General features: G+C 40.9%; 1 protein-coding gene across 3 annotated transcripts in view; it reads left to right on the top strand.

Moving 5' to 3' along the window:
- The first annotated feature begins 50 nt into the window (after positions 1 to 50).
- The window catches only part of RBMS3 (RNA binding motif single stranded interacting protein 3), a 707,084-nt gene continuing 693,665 nt past the window's right edge, over positions 51 to 13,469 (top strand). For 2 of the 3 annotated variants that reach the window (XM_017732086.1, XM_017732084.1), the window contains exon 1: positions 53 to 206. The gene's annotated coding sequence lies outside the window, so the exon portion shown is untranslated. Of the gene's footprint in view, positions 207 to 13,469 lie in introns of all 3 variants that reach the window. The other variant, XM_017732087.1, reaches the window with a different exon arrangement.

The raw sequence follows: 13,469 nt of genomic DNA, 5'->3' as shown, positions 1-13,469 counted from the left end.
GGGAGCGGCCCAGGTGCCGCCGCCAAAGTTTAACCTCACTTCGAGGGGCCGCGGCCGGCGGGGCCGCCGCTCCTCTTCCCTGCCCGCGCCTCGCCTCGACTTCCACCCGGCGGCGAGGGGCGAGTCACTTGGGGAAGGAGCTCGGGTGCTGTGTCCCTCCAGCCCTGCTGTGTCATTGCGGACCGGGGGACGCTGCTCGCTGCCGAGTGAGAACCTGCGGGTGACGGAGTTGAGCGAGAAATGGGTCAGATCGCACCCTTTGGTGCGGATGTGTCTGCTGCTGGGAGAATCGGAAAGTAGGGAGGATGGGATGGGAAAAGGTTGCCATTAAGATAATGTCAGCGGAGTGCATTGATCAGTGCTTTTGTCTGTGGGCACTGTCTTCACTTCCATTCATTTTTCTCGGCATGGGTTTGCTAAACTGAAGCCGATGAATTCTGCCGTGTCTGTAGGTCTGTGACAGGCAGAGACCGGTAAATGTGTAAGTTTCATCGTAATTCGGTGATGGTTGCAAGGTGTGATCCATGTGTGCTAGACTGTAAAACACATCCGTTTATATTTTATTGAAATCCGAGTAATTCTCTGAATGCACAGATACCCCCAAACAGATTATAGTCCTAGAGTAATGTAAAAAAGAAATGTTGGCATGTACTGGATTTGAGCCGTGTTTCTTCAACTAGTTTTACTATAGTTTGGTTTTGTTACAAATGTGTAAGAGAACAGTAACACAATGAAGGAATGTAAACGAGCAATGCAATAAATCAATGCAACAATGTCACACCACATATTTACATGGTTAGAGCTCCAATTATCATGAGAAAGACTAGGTATTTTTTAAAAATTGTGTTTTTAACTGTAGACCCCGAGTTTTCAGCATTTGCCTCCTACACTTTTACGTTTGTTACTGTTCAGTAAAATCTGTGCTACTGTTTTAATTAAAAGAGAGTATCGATGCTGGATCATTTAAACAGGGCCTGTACAGTTTAAGAGGGTGGATACAAGGGCTTTATTTTTAAAATGGTAACTGGTGGTTTACATCTTGTGATAGATGAACACAGAATTTCATCTCCTCTGAGTTTATGAATATTTAATTCTGTCGTGACTGTATGTTACTGTACATAGCTGAATGATTTGTGTGTGTGTGTTTGTTTCTAGGATCCCTTCCCTTGCATTGTGCTACTTACTAAACTTAAAATTATTTTATTTAAAAAAATTAAGGTGTAGAGCCAAGGTTGCCATTTACACATGACTTCGTTGTGCCACTGCCTCGAGCATTTTAAAACCCTGCCATCAGCAGAAATCCATGCTCAATAATTACTTTCTGATGTGCCACACAGTCTGTCTAATGTTTTACCAATCATGGACATGAGGAAGGCAAAGAAGGTGTGACTCAAGGTGAATGAGCACCAAAGAAGGCCCGATTCTCTGTGGTGTGGCTAATTAATGTATTTAGATGACTCAGGATTGCACTATTTTATTCTGTATCTTGCCAGCATTTTCTGGACATAGAAACAAAAGTACTACTTTTTTTTTTTTTTTGGTCCTATCTATAGCCATGCTAAAGTACTGTGTTATATTCCTCTTTTTAAAATCCACTATTAGCTTTTCCAAGCTTGCCATTGCCAAGGTTGTTGCAATGACTAGCTTGTATTTTTGGGATGTGCTGTGATATTTCAAACCTCCCCTAAATGTATGTATCTTTTCTGGATGCTGTCCCAGGACAACCAGTACTTCTTATTAGTGCAGAACTATTTCAGATATCTGGTAAAGTACTGGCACTAGAAATATGGTGAGAAGGGAAAAACCCATTAAAGTGATAGTAAAATCCAACACTATTGTGGAAAAAACCCAGGTCAACTACAAAACTAAATTCAAGCATTTCTGGAAACATCACCTAAGAACTTTCTAAATTGATTGAAATAACTGTGCCATTGTTTATTTGGCCCTTATACAAACATCAGAGGCACCCTGATGCATCTTAGAAGTGTAAGAGCTCTATGTGGAAATTGTAAAGGACATTAGAACCTGGATTCCTGACATGTGTATAATTATGACTAACTAAATATTAAGATCTTACAATGTCTCATGATTTCACTGTCAGATTTGTTTTTTGGGATCATGCTTCAATTATAAAAAAATCTTGTATTTAATCATTGAGCTCCATTTCCAGTGGAGATAAAAAGAGTTTTACTTCCATCTAAATGGAGCTGGGTCAAATTTATGTTCTAATAAAGGTATTTTTTGTCACTGCCTCCAAAAGGAACATTGCTGAATTAACCAAAGCAAGTATTTTCCTAAGCCTATGGAATTTCAGTAGAAGATGCTACCATAGCCTCACCTATATGGATATTGAAGGGTTTTTTCCTGCTGTATATTAGCTTTTTTATTATTTGTTGTTGAACTTCAATAAAATTTTGAAACATGTGTAGCTTGAAATATATCCCACTGTCTTCAGCTGGGATGCTGACATGATGAAATGTGTGCTTAAGTGCTTTGTTGGAGGAAGACCTAGGTTACTTCTCATATATCTTTCTGTTGAAACTATCTCTGACTGATGTATGAGAATAGAAATTATGAAGATTGACTTTATAATTTATTAAATATACAGTGCTTCGTGCTTTAAAGCATAGTTGCCATTTGGGTGGGAGAAAATGAAGCACAAATAGTAGAGTACTTCTCTACTGACTCTATATAGGCTGACTCTGTATGGATGCTATGTTTTTCTCTTAAAGCAAAACACATCAGAAAATATTTTTCAACACTCCTACAATGTTTTCTGTTATTTTAGTTAAAAGCATATAGGTCTAACCCTACATACAGAAGCATGTTGACATTCTCCAGTATGGCAAAGTGAGTGACTGGGGGAGAGAACAACCTGCAATTCTGGCTGTTCATTCCTGGCTGGAGGTGCAGCTGATGCCTGTGACAGGTTGTGTGGGTGGATTGTCGCACCATCTTGCCACTCCATGACTCAGTGCCAAAGGATGCAGGCCCCTAAATTGTACCAAGGATTCTTTCCAGCTTATCTTGGAATGATTGCATCTTTCCAAGGATCAGCGTAAGGAGCACTGGAGCACTTTGGGAGTAGAAGGCAGCTTTGCAATTCTTTTGCAGACCGGTGGCTATGGGTGAGGTTTATCACAGTTCACAGCTCAGGATGGGCAGAGTTTTCCCAGAGGTGGTACCCTGAACCCTGAGTTAGGACTTTCAAGGCCTCAGCTACAGCCAGTCTATTACAGTGTTTCCATTTTCCAAAGCCCCCAGGTTTTCCCAAAGTTGGTCTGAGGTATGGATTTGGTAATGTCATGTTTCATACTGAGGAGGACTTCTGTATCTCTGTGGTATGCACAAATCATTTAGCACAAATGATCTACAAGCACACCCAGAGCTTTCACTTTATACCTACATTCCAGATATAAAACCATCTGTGAAATAGCTCCAAAGTGAAGAACTTTCTGTGTATTTACATGGAAATGAGTACACTGAGGTTATAGCAAAAGCAAGCAAAAGCAAGCTGGGTACATTGTATTCTGGTTCACAACCAATTTGCCAGTGCTTGATGCAAGAGTTCTGAGATGTTTTGTGGCCTTATTTGTTATTTCCTAGGATGCTCACCTCTGATAGTGCTGTGTGAGAATGGCACCCAAGCGTGAGCTTCTAGAGGGGAAAAGCTGAGTGCTTTGGGGAAAGGCACTTGGTATTAACTTGGGAATTCTGTTCTGCTGTACATGTGACCTGATCATCAGTCCCTGAAAGCCTTCTGCTAGCGTATTTACAAGAATACTGCTATCAACAATACAATCAAGTGCTTGTTCACTCATCCTTCACAAGCAGTAGGTCAAGAATAGTGGAAGACACTGCAGGGGAATTATTTTTTAGTAGTTTCTCTTACGTATTTAGTTTAGTTTGATTTGGAAAGCCAAATGTTGCTATGCATTTACATTTGGAGAGAGAAGGCTCAAGAGATGCAGTTTTTGCTTAAAGCAGATGGTGGGGGTTCTTTCAGGGGGTAGATCATTCCAGTCTCAGATCAGATGTGCTTATCTTGTCTTAGGCAATTCCATTGTGAACAGAAGAGGACTTGTCAACCATTGTCTTGTTTCCTGGAGATTTGATTGAGTTTTCTTTTGCCAGATCCTGTGTTGAGCAATTAGAAATTAAGAACCAAAAGCTGAAACTGAAATTAGTAATGGATATGAGGAACCAGTATGGGATGTGTGGGATGAAGAAAGCAGAAATAGATGACACTATTGGTTGCTGATGGTAGCAGCTTCTCCTGATAATAGTGTAAAATGCACCACCTTGTATTAGCTGGAGTTTCCAAGCACTGAAGGCTTTTTGTCAAGTGTATCATGGGCTATGGTTCTGCCAAATGTAATGCAGGCATGAATAGTCAAGGTCAGGCCATTATCTGCATAGGTGGACAAATTCTTCACCACACAGACGTGGCAGAAAATTATACATGTGGCTGTTTCTGTTCTGAGAGTTTGATGTCAGGCAGAAATTCCAGTGTATGCTTAAAGTGAGGACAGAGCTGGAGAATAATGTGTCTTTGTCTAAATCATTGCTAAGAAGATTTGAGAAATCATTCCCCAGCCCAGCAACATCAACTCTATCTTTTTCAGGTCCACTCTTAAGAACCTGTTCTTCATTCTTAAGTTGTTCCTAACTGTGCTGTGGGCCATCGTGACATTGGTATTGAGCTGCATAGTTCAGTTTCTTCCTGATGAAGTGGCCTGAAAAATAGTCGGCACCCTTTTCTTCCAGAGTTCCCAGAGCCTGGTGGCAGCCTGGGTGGTGAGCCTGACCCAAAGCCACAGACCCAGGACATTCTGAGTCCCTCATCTTGAGGTGTTTGTCCTGCGCATTCCCAGATTCAAGCTCTGGGTGCAGGCTAACTCATGGGAATGTGGGGACACTCCTGGACATGTGTTCCTGGAATGGCTGCCCAAAGCCACAGCATCTGGCAGGTGCCTCTGGAAGGGAGGTTTTAGTCCTTTGTATTGCTGATGTGGGCAGCAAAGCTTTTAACTGTGCCATTAACCTGTTTCAATGAGCAAGACCCAAGAGCCATCTGCTTTGAGTAAAAAATTCAGATTAAAAAAAAAATCAAAAAGAGGAAATTCACTATGAACTGAAAGCCTTGCTTTGCAGACATGTCTGCTTCTGCATTTTGATGCATTTCATGTACTCTGCCTCACTTTTCTCTTGCTTTCTGCTGAGAGAATGAATCCTTAGATGAACCTAAGACTGTGCCTCTATTACAAAATTAAGCAGATGCGAAGAATAGAAAAAGAGAAACTTTTAGTATCTGAAGGCAAGAATAACAAACTCATGTTTTATTAGACATCAGAGACTCCAAAAGGAGAAAAGACATTGGGAACCAGACCTCATTATTTTCATATCTCCAAAATTTATTTTTGTCTCATATTGTGGGAATTCCCTTTACTGCATGACCAGGAGGTCAAGGGAGGTGATTCTCCCCCTCTGCTCCACTCTTGTGGACCCCACCTGGAGCACTGCATCCAGCTCTGGGGCTCCAACATAAGGAGGACATGGAGCTGCTGGAGTGAGTCCAGAGGAGGCCACGAAGATGATCAGAGGGCTGGAGCACCTCTCTGATGGAGACAGGCTGAGAGAGCTGGGGTTGTTCAGCCTGGAGACGAGAAAGCTCTGGAGACTTTACAGCAGCCTTCCAGTGTGTAAAGGGGGCTTACAAGAAGACTGGAGAGGGACTTTTTACAAGGGCATGGAATGATAGGACAAGGAGAAAGGCTTTAAACTGGAAGAGATAATTCTTAATTAGATATTAGGAATAAATTGTTTACTGTGTGAGTGGTGAGGCACCTGGAACAGGTTGCCCAGAGAAGATGTGGATGCCCCATGCCTGGTTGGACGGGGTTTTAAGTAACCCAGTATAGTAGAAAGAGTCCCTACCCATGGCAAGTGGTTTGAAATGAAATGGGTTTTTTTAAGGTCCCTTCCAGCACAAACCATTTTAAGATTCTATGATTCGATGATACGGGAAAAAATCTTACCTTAAGTAGATGTCAAGAGTAGGACAACATTATTGTTACACTAAATCCAAAGCACAGCACTGTACCAGCTACTGAGAAGAAAATTAACTGTATCTCAGAATCTGGAATGAGGAGAATATGAGGTTTATGGTAAAGCATAAATTTGGAGAGTGAGGAGTTGACTTCTGTGCTTTGCCTGTGTCTGTGTTAGAACAACACGCTTGATAGTGCATGTGAACTATTCTTTAAAATTTTACCCAATACTGAGATTTCTGCAAGAAGAATATCCTATTTAAAATTGTTGTCCCCTCAGATAAATTGTATGAGAAATGTTTTGGCAGAGATTAACAGTTGTACAGCTGTTTAAATTTTTCATCCAACTGATCAATAAGTGGATGAAGCTTGTAAAGGTGATCACACCCTGACTGGTTCCTGGGGTAAACATAGAGATATTCATTGTAATAGGGAGATTTCGTGAAAAGTAAGTACTGCTTAGAGTTAATACAAAGTGAAATTAAGTGCATATGTAGTTGATTAGGTAGCAAATTCAGGGACATAAACAATGAACATCATGGGTGGGAGCTGAACAACGCTCTTGAGTCATTGGCAATACAACCACAAGTTTTGTATGCAGAAGACACAGAACTGACTCTCTGGCTAAAGGCAATTTTGTCTTGGCTGCAGAAGGGTTGTGAGGATTCCTACTTGGAGGAAGTTGCAGCACTGAAAAGGGCTTTGTTATCTCCTCTTGAGCAGTTGGGGCATTGCCTTGATTCGGATGTAGTGGTATGCGTTCATGCCTATGTGCCGAGACTGGAAAGCAGTCCTATTCAGAACTGCATATGACAGCTCAGAGCTTGGCCAGTGCATGGCATATCCTTCCCACTTAAGCAGAGCTTGTTCTCAAAAGCCCAGTATTCACAGGAATTCCTGGCCAAGGGTTGAGTGCCAGCTTGTAACAAATCTGAGGCTTCAGACAATGGATAATCAATGAAGCTAGAGATGAACAATACCCATGTTGTTGCATGCTATTCCCAGTGTTTTCCTAGATGCTCACAGTGTTTTTAGACCATCTCTATCTGTGGTAAAAACTTACTGTGTTGTGCTGAACCTTATGGCACAGTAAGTTTTACTAGACTGAGGTTTCAGTTTACTTAATTGCCTAAGCTAAGAAAGGTGTATAGTTACTGATGTGTGAAGTGGTTCAGTTTTTGTTTGATTCCATATTTGGTTGTTCTCTGCCTGGCTGTAGCCATGCTGCTCATATAGCGACTGGGATTATTTCCCAGCACCCTGTGCTAGGTGGATTTTTGTACTGACTAGCTGCCAGTAGTAATTGTCTGGTAAGGGTATAAAAAGTTGCAGAGTCTCAGTAGAGTTATTGTTTTCTAACATCTTGTCTCTGAAAATACCCAACTAGTAAAGAAAATGGGACTACAGCTGTAAATGGGAAAAGTGACAACAGGACCACTGATAATAATTTCCATGAAAGTAGGGATCAGATCAGGTTTTAGTGTGATGTTTAAATGTGTAGAAGAAAAAAAAACAGATCTGAAAGGCAATATAGATGTTATTATTCTACAGTAGTTTCTTTCCTTCCTCACTGTCATTCTTCCTGCATGGCTCTGAAATTCTCCTCTGCCTATAACAAAAATTTGTGTTTTATTTCAATTCTCCACATTGCATTCTGAGATATAGGGGCAATATTAACTGTTCCAGGAACTCTAGTAACCAGTGCATCTTAGCTGGGATAAAACAAGACACAATTTGGCTCATAGTATGGACAAGGACAGTCATGTATAAAATTCATGAGACAGCCATAATTTACTAGAAAAGGAGTGATTCTTCCATGCCTAATGTCTTCTGCCATGTGTTTAAATGCAGCTGTTATTTTCGTTATACATTATATGAAGTGAAGACCAATCTTGTTACAGAAGCAGAATAGAAACAGTTTCCTTGACTGAAAAGCAAGTGTTGGTTGAATAAAAATTACAGACTCAAGCCACAAAGCTTGGTTAATACACTTACTGTTCCTGGGCTTCGGAGTTCATTCCATTGAACACCTTGTCCTATGGTTACAGAGTTCATTCTCTCCAAAAAAGCTATTCTACACAAGTTGTTCAAAGTGCTAATGTGATCAGCAAGTGTGGGGAAAATAAAGGTAATATTTCCCCCTTCCATTCTAGACCATCTGCAAAGGATTCTTATAATTGATTGGAGAATGAAAATAAAATGCTGTGGAGCTCATGCCTGTTCTGTCAGCACAGAGTCTGTGTTAATTGATTTCAACGAGTGCCTCAAGCACCACTGACACCTCTTTTTCTCTATTACCTAGTGATGGTTGTCTCACTGAGGTTATTATCTAGTCTGTACTGATTTTTAGGTGGCCATAGCAGAAACTACGGTTTTGGATCCAAACTAACATACTCAAGGTAAGTGTTTGTGGGAAGGGAGTTAAGGGCTAGTATCTACCAAAGATAATTTTTATGGCTGTTATATTTAGTAGGAATTTTGTGTTCAATATAGTATAGTATAAATAAATGGCTTTGTGCTTTTCTGAGGATTCAAGAAGAGTACATTATTGCCTTGGGGTAGTTACTGTGTGAATCAGACATGACACAGGAAGGGTGACTACAAGTCCTCACAGATGGGCAGGTAAGCATGATGTGTGGGGGTAGGTTGTAGGTAACTTCTGCTCTTCAGGGGAATTAAGAGTGAGAGGGAGTGACATGGAGGGGCAGAGAGGAAGTAGCTGGAAAGCTAATTGAAAGCAGCAACTTTTGAGTAGGGCTAGAAGAGAGGAGTTTGTAAGGTTCACGTTTTGAGGCAAAGGAACTTTATGAAGTGTGCACTGGGTCCATGTGGAGTTAAGGAAGCACACAGCAGAATTCCGCAGTGTTCGCAAAACGCCCACTGAGGCTTCACAGACATTATACAGTGCCCCGGTTAGCCTTGTTAACTTTATTGAGTGTGCTTCGAGGACATGCAGACTTTCAAAGTATGTGAAAACCCTTTTAATAATTAATTGGCTTACTCTCTCCCACCTATTGTTTCATATCTAATAAAAGGCAACAAGTCCTTGCCAAAGAAAACAGATACAATAGTATTTAGGTTAGTTGGGTTTGAGATATGACAGGGAAAAAGGATATCCCCAAAGATCTTGAAACTTTAAAAATCCCCATTTTTTGTCCTGTCTTATTTCTCCCATGACTATCATAGGATGTGCTCTTAAACTAAATTTTCCCTGATCTAGTAAGTGGTTTTGGGAAGATCAGTCCATTTTTAGAGTGCTCCTATATGAACTAATTTATAACTGGAAGCATGTTTCAACTTTACTGTGTCAGGGACATGCTGAAATTCCCAAGTGATAAAATGACTTTTTCCTGAAGCAGAGCAGGCATCATCCACATTATCATCTACATCCCTGCACACATGGTGTGGCACAGGAAATGATGCACCATTATCAGATGGCTGTTAAGATGGATGCAGGGAAATGGCGAGGTTGCTGGCGTGGCCTCAAAGACAGACATCCACAGATGTTCTGTAGTCACTTCAGTGCATGTAGTTGAAGTATGCCTGTTGTGCGCTTGGGGAAATTTTTGCTTTAACAGAGAACACTTAAGTTTGGAGGAGGTCATGAATATGTTTCCAGAGGGAGAAGGAAGGAGCAGCAAGCTCAGAGGGAAGGAAAGCCATGCAGGTTTTCAAGAGACCAAGAGGAGCAAGGCAGCAACAAAGAGTCAGACTTCATCTACGTCCCGCAGTAGGGAGGTGGCTAATACAGTGTCACCCACTATTGTAATCTTACGCAAAGCATAGCCTTATTAGACCTTAAAATGGGATCCAAGGGTGCCACTTCTTGAACTTGTCAAGAGGACACACCCTGTGCAGAAGATAAATAATTGATGAATCAATTCAGAGAGAGGCCATGTGGAGGTTAGAGCATCAGAAGTGATCAAGGTCAATGTGGTTCAGGGAATCTTTACAAGAAGTGTTAAACCAGAGGACTGTCATGAGATAATCAGCCAGATCAACATCAAAACTGGGATCATCCTGTGCTGGGAAGCACTGCTCAGGGCAGGAAGAAGGCTCTGGGCTCTCTGGTCTGCTCTCTGCTGTGCATGCTCTGCCTGTTGGTAAGACTTGAACACTTTCTCGCTTTAGGCAGTGTTTCACAGTCATGCTTTTGCATGCTGCTGCACACAGAACAGTCACTGAGGTCTTCCTAACTGATCAGGTGATGCAGTCACAATTGTACTTAACTGCTGTTGTTTTAGACTTAGACTTAGCTCCTCACAGCAGGTTATCTGTTTGGTCACACTATCCTATTGACTGTGGCATTGTGCCCGATAGCCAGAACTATCCATACTGCCCATGTTTGTCTGCAGGTTCAAGCAAAGCCTATGGAAAGGTGTCATTCTGCAATGTCAGTCTGTATGTCGCAAGTGACTGCGCACGTTACCTATGATCATATCACAACACCCCTTAGTCATACATCCACATCTGATGGTAGTAACTGGAAGAGACTAGAGACAGTAAAATCAGAAAACCATAGATAACAAGTGCTTATGTATTATGTACTGTGTGTTGTTGCTGTTAAGAACTAGGAGCAGGAAGACACAGTGACACAACAGTTAACAGAGGCCTAAAGCATAACTCTCTTATTTGCTGATAGAGGTGACTTGTTTCTCACCTACACAAAGGAAAATTATAGATGAATCTGTCATAGGTAGAACTTTTGCCATTTTTAAGATGCAGGTCAGAGCAGTTGCACCTGTTGACACACAGTTCTGTGGTATCAATAGTCTCAGCATGCACTGTGGTCCTTGTTTTGTTATACATCTGTGGCAGAGACTGTCACAGCTACCCAGAACACTGTGAGCAGTACAGAAGTTCAGCAGCGGGGGTTAGGACCTCTGAAAGGTGGTGTGGACATCACTGCAGAGAATTTAAAAGGTGAGCTACCAAATGATAAGTACAGTAATGTTCTGTGCACGAAGCTACTCCGTGCACAAACAGAAGTGTATGTGTTGTGCAGAGTGAAGGCAGAAAATGTTGTGTTCTTCCAGCCAACACCTGTTGTGTTATAGTGGTGCATAAAATAATGAGGGAAAAGCATATGTACAGCAGTGAGGCAAAAATAATAAAATCCATATTTAAAAGCTAAACCAATGTAAAATGCATAAATACAATGATGGGATCTAGTGATAAATTTTAAATGCTGAGTTACAGAAAAGAAGAATAAGGCAGTTCATCCTTTTCCCTCAGTTAGCAATAATAAGGGAACGGGACCTGCTTGTATGGCAGGCCACTGCTTGATCTTGTATGTGGAGGCACATTCACCACAGGTAAAATACTATTTCAATACTCCATCTGTCCAGCTGGTACTGGATGCCAATGCAATACTGGCCACAGAGAGCGACAAAGTCTTACCTCACATCTGTAGTCTGTTACTAGCCTCTTTTCTGACCTTCCAAACCAGTGCCAGGGTGTGCTGGTAGTGCTCCTGTGGACTCGGCAATAGAGAACAGAGACCACACCCTTGCCATGAGTATTACTGTACTTCTCTGACAGCAGCTTTAACACTTTAGCATCAGCCCAGATCTGTAAGGATCAAAAGATTAGTAAATTAATAAATTTTAAAAGCACAGAGTTTGGAAAAGTGCATCTAACACGCTAACACCATCATTAAAGCTGACTTAGTTAAGTATTTGACTTCATAGTAGGCTAAAGACAAATTTTGTGTCCTACTAGAAAAAAAGGAATTTCATCACGTTTTTCACAGGCATGTCATATTTTACTGACTTAAAATGATTTATGACCAAGTAAAACTTGTTACGAGTAGAAACTATGCAGGAGGGAGTGGAGAGGTACAGATTGTTAAAAAATAATCCAGAGGAAGGTGTATTAATAGGTTCAGATGAGGTCACATGTGCATTGTCAGTGCTCTAACAGCTTACAGAATTCTTACATTTACACACCTAGGAGAATGACATTCTGTAGTATCAATGGGAAATTGAAACTCACTTGTGTTCTTCAGAGCTGTAAGAGAACAGTTTTGAGCAGTATAATTTTGGGAGTAATTTTCACATTTGGGGAAAAAGGAAGGAACATGGACAGGTCTTGTTTTGAAATAAATCTAAAGGTTTAAAGTTTACTAAAATAACAATTTTACTGAACATGCATAGTCCAAATCTTACTCTATTTCACACAAAACCGTCTAGAAAGTCCCTTGATGAGATTTTGTTTGGGACTAGGAATTATCCTTCCTTGGAGCAGGAGAATGCTGTAAATCTTCCACTTCGTTCTTGTATGATTCTGTGCTGGAAAATGCTTTGATGCTTTTTAAAATGAAATGGCATCCACAGAGAGTTTTCAGATGCACTCAAACTCCAAAAGTTGATATGCATTAGCTGACAATTGTATAAAATGAATGTAACTATAAATAAAATTACTCACTACAGTCTCGCATGTTTGCAGATCAGATCTTGGAATTCTGAGGTTTTGAGTGAGAAGTACCATCTTCATTTTTGTAATTAAACATTGCTGCTACAATGAAACCTGTACACTTACATGTTCATGTAGCACTAAGGATAATATTTCAACAGTATGAGATTGAATACCCTGCTGCATCAAAAACAGTCTTTGAGCTCCGGAACACCAGTGTGCTGGGGATGTGATGCCTAATCCGAATCTATTTTTGGTAGTAGATAGTTGATATAAAGTGTTAGTGTAACAACTGAACAGTGGTTTGAAGCACCTTAAAAAGGAAATATATTTTGAAGTTGAAACTTTTGGCTAACCTGCATTTTCCAAGGTTGATATATTTAAAGAGGTATTTCATTATAATGCAGTATTTCGAATTCTAAGTAGTCTTTTTTAGAAGGGATGTGTAACAATGTCAAATGTTGCAGTTGATAGTGTAGCCTTAGCCTGCACAACAGATTTATAAGAGCAGAATTCTTTGTCCTCTTGCTCTTGCTGGAGCGTCAGTTTGAAAAGTAACACATCTGTAATAGAGTCAGGTTGCTTTTTTATCAGCAGCTGATGGTGACACTCTTAAGAAAGGGCCGAACTCATACCTACAAATACATTTGTCAACAAAATATGAGCATGCAAGACAACAGTTCAGTCACATTTCACTTTCATTTTTTCTCTTTTGTGCTAGGGAGTAACTTTCAAGTGTCAGCTCTTTCAGCTGAGTGTCAGCCTTTTTATAATTTGCTGCAGCATGTCAACCCCCTTAGAATTACCATATGTTAGCTGTTTACCATGTCAACTGAAAGCATGCGCATTGAGCTGCTCCCCTTTGCCCTACCTGTGTTGCTCCTGGTGACAGCCAGGTGATTATTTTAGCTGACAATTCAGCCACTGTCAGGAGTGCCCCAGGTGTATTTGCTGTGGCTGTGCAGAGTCTGGGAAGGTCAGTCAGTCACAGAGCCAGGCAGCAGG

This window comes from Corvus brachyrhynchos, unplaced genomic scaffold, assembly GCF_000691975.1.
Source record: "Corvus brachyrhynchos isolate BGI_N302 unplaced genomic scaffold, ASM69197v1 scaffold53, whole genome shotgun sequence".
NCBI classification, from domain to species: Eukaryota; Metazoa; Chordata; class Aves; order Passeriformes; family Corvidae; genus Corvus; species Corvus brachyrhynchos.
Note: the sequence above shows the minus strand (reverse complement) of the source record. Positions and strands in the feature narration are given on the sequence as shown.